At 42.2% G+C, this 8,254-nt stretch overlaps 1 long non-coding RNA gene across 1 annotated transcript; it reads right to left on the reverse strand.

Annotated features, from left to right (window-relative positions):
* Positions 1-1,924: 1,924 nt before the first annotated feature.
* On the reverse strand, positions 1,925-4,686 carry LOC140134203 (uncharacterized). Its single transcript, XR_011856119.1, has 3 exons — positions 4,580-4,686; positions 4,219-4,315; positions 1,925-3,001 (listed from the first exon to the last, which is right to left on the reverse strand). It is a non-coding gene; the product is annotated as an uncharacterized lncRNA (long non-coding RNA).
* Positions 4,687-8,254: the final 3,568 nt, after the last annotated feature.

Below are 8,254 nucleotides of genomic sequence, written 5' to 3' on the forward strand. Positions count from 1 at the left end.
CTACCACAGAACCCAATACTCACGTATAGGAGGTCCAGATCGCTGAAAAATATCTTAGCCCCCAGTCGGCTTAAAAACCAAAAAACTAATCCTACCCTATCCCTTTTTCCCAAAACCATAGGGAGTTTCAAATGTGGACACTCCCGTTGTAAATGCTGTGATAATATACAGCATAGGAGGAGTACATTCAGATCCGAAGTGACAGGAGAAAATCACACAATTAAAGAATTCCTAAATTGTGGCTCCAATTACGTAATATATCTATTGGAATGCTCTTGTAAGCTTCAATACATAGGAAGAACCATTATGCCGCTGAGGGAGAGATTTAATAAGCATAGGAACAATATAGAACACGGCTTCCTAATGCACAGTGTTTCGAGGCATGCTGCTATGTTCCATGATAAAAACTGCAAAGACTTTGCACTAACACCCATTGAGTATATCAAACCCAGTGTGCCTCATAGGTTTAAGACTCTTAAACAAAGGGAGATGTTTTGGATCTTCAAAATGCAAACTTTAACACCCATGGGTCTTAACGAAAGTTTGGAGAGTATTTGACCAAGGAGAGACACCAGCGTCCCGATCCTCCATCATTACATTCCTCCCGTCCTCTTTCCCAATAACCTTCTTTTCCCCCTTCTGAAATATTACACATACGCATATATGTATACCATCTCCACAAAAACATTCTCATTTTCTGGTTTTATATTTTCTGTATGTCAATTTATGGTGTAATTTATTATATGCATTTTATTCTATTTATTTAATTATTTATATATGTTTACAGGGATTTAATATGCAAAGTATTTGTGCACATATGCTTATATTATATTTTAATACACTTTTTATATCCTTTTTTATATATATAATCATACGATTTGATCCCTTGTCACCCTCATAGGCCATACACCTATTTTATATATTATTATAAAAAAACGACATAATTATTGCCGTTCCCTACACATTATCATGTGCATCATCACCAGCACAACTGACATTCTTGTTCGCACAGGCGCACCAGTGACTATGGCCCTTGCTGCGGTGCACGCATGCGCCAACACCAATACGATCTGCGCAGGCGCACTAGCGATCATGGCCCTCGCATGCGCCGCCTCGTACACCCGGGCGGGCGCCTACCCTAATTATATCGAGCTGCCTACGCTATGATCTACTTCCGGTCCTGCGCGGAGGTCTCCCAGCTTTGGTCTAGAACAGTAACAGGAGCGGTAAGCACCAAAATCTTTATTTCTGCTCTTCCAAACTGAAACATCTGCACATACCGCCGGAACCCTATACTATGCTGTAAAAGCAATAATGTGATTTGATTGTTTATACGTGTAGGTATAAGACCTGTTTATGTACCAATGTAGAGATGTTTACATATGCTAATTATGCCCAGTATACCATTGATTGGTTGCCTGTAAGTGATGTCACTAATTGTCCAGCTGTCCTAGACATGTGATTTACTGTTTACATATGCTAATTATGACCAGTACACATTGATTGGTTGCATGTAAGTGATGTTACTAATTGTCCAGCTGTCTTAGACATGTGATTTCCTGTTTCCTGTTTACATATGCTAATTATGACCCGCACACCATTGATTGGTTGCCTGTAAGTGATGTCACTAATTGTCCAGCTGTCCTAGACATGTGATTTCCTGTTTACATATGCTAATTATGACCAGTACACATTGATTGGTTGCATGTAAGTGATGTCACTAATTGTCCAGCTGTCTTAGACATGTGATTTCCTGTTTCCTGTTTACATATGCTAATTATGACCCGCACACCATTGATTGGTTGCCTGTAAGTGATGTCACTAATTGTCCAGCTGTCTTAGACATGTGATTTCCTGTTTCCTGTTTACATATGCTAATTATGACCCGCACACCATTGATTGGTTACCTGTAAGTGATGTCACTAATTGTCCAGCTGTCCTAGACATGTGATTTCCTGTTTAAATACCTGTATACTTACCATTACAGCATTCCTATCTTTGAGAAAGGGTCGTCCGACCCGAAACGCGTTAGGAGGATATACTATACATTCCTGTACTTTTGTTTTACCATTCTGGTTTTATCAATAAATTATTTGGATTTGTAACCAGTGATACATTCGCTGATACTCTCAGTCGGTGGTCAGCGCCCGTAGAATCTAGCCAACCCATCCTTATATATTGTATACCGCTGACTCCGCTTCTTGGAATTGGCGTCTTCGTTTTTGGGCTAGAGGAGCAGCAGACTGGGACCGCGTCCATTCCCTTGCTACCCTGTTTAAGGGCTTGATGCATACTAGCCAAGGTGGCTAATGGTGAGCACCCAATTTGGGACTTTCTTTACATTCACTAATTGCCTTACGATATCACCCGAGGCGCCGCCCTCCGTTGTCTCTGTTTTTTGTCTTTATCTCACCTTTTGTCTCACCTTCCTGAGCCTTCACCCTCATCCCACACTCTCTGGTAACACTTAGGTATTGGTTGTCCATGGGTGGCATGTGATTAGTGGGTTCATTCTCCACATTCACGACACAGCAAGACACCTCTGCACTATCAGTGCACAGATTTTTACTACTCCCTGCTGTGTCCCCTGCGTGTGGCTACCCCACCGCAGGGTATACACACACACACTCAGCCACCTTGCATTTGTTATTTCAGCCAGTGTGTTTGTGGGATGCCATTGTGGGGGGCTCAGGCCTGGAGGACCGGACAAAACCAGGTGTCAGGCTCCAGGTGATTTTTCATTGATGGGTGCAACTCTTTTCACCCTTTTTAAATGTTTTTATCTCTTGCTCTTTGGATGTTTTGTGCCATGTTTATGTTGGTAATTTGAATAAAATTGTGTTTTTTTGGCTACATGACACATGCTTCTTCTTCATTATATAGGCTCTTTTGCGTGTGTTCAGCCCTAGATAGGGTTTCCGTATTGCATCTAGATCCCAAATCTCTGCATACGGTATTAATTTCTAGGAGGCATTGCTGTGTACAGCGTGACTCTTTGATCCTAAGGGAACAAAAAACAAAAAAAACAGTTAGTGAACAAAAACTTAAAAACTGTGGTAAGGGCCCAATATACAAATAAGGGGTCCAGGTATGAAGCAAAAAAAGTGCAGAGTAAAGAGTCAAAGTGTAAAAGAAAGACAGGGCGGCAGCCGACTACATATGTTGTGAAAATACAATGCATGAAGAAAAGACGATGTAGGATGATAAGCATGCAATACAGTGAAGGGTAAAAAAAGATAATGTGCGTACAGTAAATGAAGGAAAATCCAGACCAAAAGCAATTGATATTTATTGTTTATAATGACCTGTGAAAAGTAGCTCCTCATTAAGACCCCTTGGTGCAATTGTATCCAATACATAAATCCATCTGGATTCCTTGCGGAGTAGGTGGGGAAATAAGTTTCCCCCTCTGATATTCTGTGATACTTTTTCCAAACAAACGATACGCAGGTCTCGAGCTCGGCCACCATGGTACTGAAGAAAATGTGAGGCCACAGAAGTGAGTGTCTTTCCTTTCTGCAGGTCCGACCTTGCTGTGTTGATTGTCAAATGGTGTTGTTGGTATCTTTTTTGTAATTCCTGAGTAGTTTGTCCAATATAGAGTTTTGGATATGGACATATGAGAACATATATAACGCCCTTCATTCTGAAATGGATGTGGATGTTTTGTACTTGCCCTGTCGGACTGGATCTAGAAACTCATTTGTCTGATTTATGTAGGGATACACTGAGCATTCTCCACAAGGAAAGGAACCTTGTAATCGGACACCTCGTCCCAGAGTTAGGCAAGCTCGTTGAAAATGGCTTGTAGTGAGAAGATCCTTAAGATTCCTCAAGCGTCGTGCTGTCATAAGAGGTCTCTCTGTAAGAAATGGTGTAAGTCTGGAATCGCTTTGCAGTATTGCCCAATTCTTTCTTTGTAGCAGGTTTTTGCAATCACTGTTTTTTGTCCGTATGAACGATCTGGAGACCTTTTGTGGGTAACCCCTATCCTTGAATCGAGATGTCAAATCCCTGGCATGATTTTTGAAGTCTAATTTGGTACTGCAATTATGTTTTATTCTGTAAAATTGTCCGGTTTGGATTCCACTCTTGAGGTGGTGTGGGTGAAAGCTGGAATAATGAAGAAGATTATTGGTAGCTGTCTCTTTCCTGTGGAGTGTGGTAGTTAAAGTGGGATGTGTATTCAAGATTTTAATATCCAAAAAATCTACAGACCTGTTTGATAAATGCGAGGTAAGTTTGATGTGCCATGGATTGACATTCAAGCTCGTAGTGAAATCCTGGCATTCCTCCATCGGACAAAGGATGTCGTCTATAAAACAAAATCAACCTTATCCTTGAAAATACTTGAACAAAACACCACATTCTCCTCCAACCACCCCAAAAACAAGTTTGCGTAGGAGGGTGCGCACTTGGACCCCATAGCGGTACCTGAGACCTGTTTGTAGTAGACACGATCAAAAACAAAATAATTTTGATGTAAGATCAGGGATAGAAGGTCCAATAAAAATGAATCGTGTCTCCTATCAATGGACCATTGGTTATCCAAAAAGTAAGATACTGCCTCAATGCCTACCTTGTGTTCGATTATCGGGTACAATGCTTCCACATCCAAGGTCACCAGGATAATGGGAGTGGAAACCTGGAGGTTGTCAATCTTCTGTATAAGGTGCGTGGTATCCCTTATATATGAAGCCAATCTGTTGACCAAGGGTTGTAAGTAAAAATCAAGATATGTACACAGCTTCTCATTCAGTCCACCAATGCCCGAGACTATCGGGCACCCTGGTGGTTTTTCCAGGGATTTATGGATTTTCGGCAGCATATAAAACATAGGGATTATAGGTTTTTCGGTAGTGAGGAATTTTAATTCCCCCTTATTAAGAATCCATACATGAAATGCTGCTGCCAAAAGTCGATCGATCTTGTCCTTGAAAATTAGTGTGGGGTCCGAGGGTAGAGTCATATAGAAATCAGAATTGTTTAATTGTCTTTTTGCCTCTGCTAGATACATATATGTGGGCTAGATTAGTATATTTCCCCCCTTATCAGCTTCAATTAGGAAGTTTGTCCATTTTTTTAAGGCCATACAGGGCTGTACGTTCAGGTCCCGAAAGGTTCTCCATCTTGTTTTTATCTATTCAAAGGGCTCGGATGTCCCATACAGTAAGTTCATAAAAAATTTCTAGTGTAGGGAACAATCTAAAACCTAGTGTACTTTGTGATGGATTACGCAAATTGAATTTCCTCTTACCTGTTGTATCTGAGTTTTCGTTGAGTAAATCCAAAAGGTCACACAAAGGTTTCTCTGTCTTCAGCAATCATGTCCAAGAGGTCCAGTCGATGGTACATTAGTTTGAAGGCTAGTTGCCTACAAAACAAATATATGTCTTTGGTTAGTTCGAACTTATCAAGCCTATTCATAGAAGAAAAGGAGAGACCTCTTTTTAAGACAGACAGTTCAGTAATGGAAAGGTGATAGGAGGATAGGTTAATAACCTGAAGGTTGGTTGTATTAACATCGTTCTTGGTCTTCCTTCCCCGAGTTGTTTTATCACTTTTGAGTTTGGGGACCAATTCCGATGCTTTGGGCCCCTTTTTCTAATATTCTGTGTGTATTTGTGGGTTGTTCATCCTGTGATGTTTCTGACTCAGTTTGTTCAGAGTATTGTGAGTCTTCTATCCGCCCCCCCCCCTGTGGGATGTTTGTGTACAGTTTTTGAATGAAACCGTCGCCTTTTGCCCCTGTGGGTCCAATGATAGGCTCTGCCCTTTTCGTAATCTCTCTTATCACGTTGTAATTTATTTTGTTTACTCTGGATTATGTTTTTTTCATAACCCTCAATAGTTTCCATCAATTATTTGGAGAACGGTTCCACCAAGGTATTTAAGTCGAAGGTCGCTAGGCGTGATTCCAACCTTTTGATGTCCTCACGATGTTGATTGAGTAACTCTCTGTCTTGATTTAACAGCATGTTGACTATAATCAGGGAGCATTGGGATAAACCCTTTTCCCAGTTAGTTTTTTCTTCGCTATCTACCTCCCAAGACGGAAATATTTGCACCCGCAGACCTCGGAGTAAATGCTGTTTTTCTTCTGTGTGAACTGGGTGTTAGAGGAAGTTGAGCCCAGACCAAGTTGTATATTGTTTGAAAAACTTTTGTATTTAATTCACAATGACGTCAGTGTTAAACTCTCCAAGGGATGGGGGGAGGCGTGTAGTAGGAAGTGTCTGGGTGAGCTCCTTGCGACGAGCCTTGTGCAGTACTAAGCGGCTAAAAGCAGAGGAGGAAAACAAACCCGCAGTCTCTGGACCTGCAAGTACTTACCTACAAGCAACATAGTAAAGGCGAAAAAAAAGATAGGACCAACTAAACTCGGGGAGTTCTATCCGTCCATGCGGTCACAAATTGGCGTCGTCAGAGCAGGAGATGCGGCTCCAGCAGCGACGACATTGCCTGTTCCACCCTCATGTTTTTCATAAAGAAATTGAAGCAATAGGAGTCCGCACGGACCATGTAGAGTCCAAAATGGTGGAGCTAAATAGGGCCCACAACAAACTAGTGGATGTTAACAACTCCCTAGAAGAGCAAGTACGAGAACTAAAATTAAAAGTGGCAGACACGGAGGACTGATCTCGCCGCAATAATGTACGATTCAGAGGCATCCCAGAAACTGTGAAAACAGACCAGTTAGGGAAATACCTCACCAATTTCTTTGTGGCAGTTTTACTGGATGTGTCCCAATCTGACCTGTTAATAGACAGGGTGCATAGGCTCCCCAAAGCCTAGAGGTGTCAATGCGAGACTGCATTTCTACCATTTTAAGGAACAGCTAATGCAATAGTATGGAAGAAATGTGACTGGTATGCCAGGCCGCTTCAGAGGGCTCACATTATACACGGACTTATCCGCTGCTACTCTGGCACACAGCAGGGAATTTCAAGAATCAGCACAAATTTTGAGGATGCATAAAATACCCTACAAGTGTGAAAACAATCATTTCCAAATATGGACGACAGATTTTGGTGTCAGAATTGGAAAAGTTACATCAGTTACTACTGGAATGGAAATTGCAAGACGTGGAAAGTAACCTCATTTCAAAGAGGATGCACACAGTGACGCAACTGGAGGAAGAATGGGAGAAAGTGAGTAAAAAATTATTTACCTGGTATAGTCCTACAGGAAGATGCAGGACGATATACACTCACTGGCCACTTTATTAGGTACACCATGCTAGTAACGGGTTGGACCCCCTTTTGACTTCAGAACTGCCTCAATTCTTCGTGGCATAGATTCAACAAGGTGCTGGAAGCATTCCTCAGAGATTTTGGTCCATATTGACATGATGGCATCACACAGTTGCCGCAGATTTGTCGGCTGCACATCCATGATGCAAATCTCCCATTCCACCACATCCCAAAGATGCTCTATTGGATTGAGATCTGGTGACTGTGGAGGCCATTTGAGTACAGTGAACTCATTGTCATGTTCAAGAAACCAGTCTGAGATGATTCCAGCTTTATGACATGGCGCATTATCCTGCTGAAAGTAGCCATCAGATGTAGGGTACATTGTGGTCATAAAGGGATGGACATGGTCAGCAACAATACACAGGTAGGCTGTGGCGTTGCAACAATGCTCAATTGGTACCAAGGGGCCCAAAGAGTGCCAAGAAAATATTCCCCACACCATGACACCACCAGCCTGAACCGTTGATACAAGGCAGGATGGATCCATGCTTTCATGTTGTTGACGCCAAATTCTGACCCTACCATCCGAATGTCGCAGCAGAAATCGAGGCAACGTTTTTCAAATCTTCTACTGTCCAATTTCGATGAGCTTGTGCAAATTGTAGCCTCAGTTTCCTGTTCTTAGCTGAAAGGAGTGGCACCCGGTGTGGTCTTCTGTTGCTGTAGCCCATCTGCCTCAAAGTTCCATGTACTGTGTATTCAGAGATGCTCTTCTGCCTACCTTGCTTTTAACGGGTGGCGATTTGAGTCATGTTGCCTTTCTATCAGCTCGAACCAGTCTGTCCATTCTCCTCTGACCTCAACAAGGCATTTCCGCCCACAGAACTGCTGCTCACTGGATGCTTTTTCTTTTTCGGACCATTCTCTGTAAACCCTAGAGATGGTTGTGTGTGAAAATCCCAGTAGATCAGCAGTTTCTGAAATACTCAGACCAGCCCTTCTGGCACCAACAACCATGCCACGTTCAAAGGCACTCAAATCACCTTTCTTCCCCATAC

Source organism: Engystomops pustulosus, chromosome 5 (assembly GCF_040894005.1).
Source record: "Engystomops pustulosus chromosome 5, aEngPut4.maternal, whole genome shotgun sequence".
Lineage (NCBI taxonomy): Eukaryota > Metazoa > Chordata > Amphibia > Anura > Leptodactylidae > Engystomops > Engystomops pustulosus.